Here is a 507-nt window from a genome sequence, read left to right as displayed (position 1 = left end):
TGATTTTGAGGAACCTGCATCCCTCTTCCTTGTTCAACTTCTCCAGAACCCGATTAAGAAACTTGTGCTTCTCAATCCAATCACACACGACATACTAATCTCAACAGTGGAGCTTTGCTAAGAGGCTTCGATCGGAGACGGACAGATCGCAATCGGTTTGAGGCGATGCAGTCGCATGAAGAGTGGGTGGTGGAACATCGGCGGTGGGTTGGCCGCCGTGGAGAAGTGAGAGAAAGAAGGATCTGCAGGAAGGCTGCAGATTTCAAGGCGGAGGTGAGTAGTTATCATATACTGGTTTCATAGCCATTTTTTTCACCGCACGTAGATAGTACGCTGAGGACTGTCTATACCATTACGTACCCTGAATGCACTTTTTCTTAACTTTCTCTGTACAAGGGATAGAGCACCAATCTTTAAATAGTTTGATGAGACCAAAACGTGGTCTCACCAAACAATTCACCGCGATTAAACTTTAATACGCGACTTTTTATGTCGGTTCTGGAAGGC

This window comes from Phytophthora parasitica (genome assembly GCF_000247585.1).
Source record: "Phytophthora parasitica INRA-310 unplaced genomic scaffold supercont2.22, whole genome shotgun sequence".
Classification (NCBI taxonomy): domain Eukaryota; phylum Oomycota; class Peronosporomycetes; order Peronosporales; family Peronosporaceae; genus Phytophthora; species Phytophthora nicotianae.
This window is presented reverse-complemented; position numbering follows the sequence as displayed.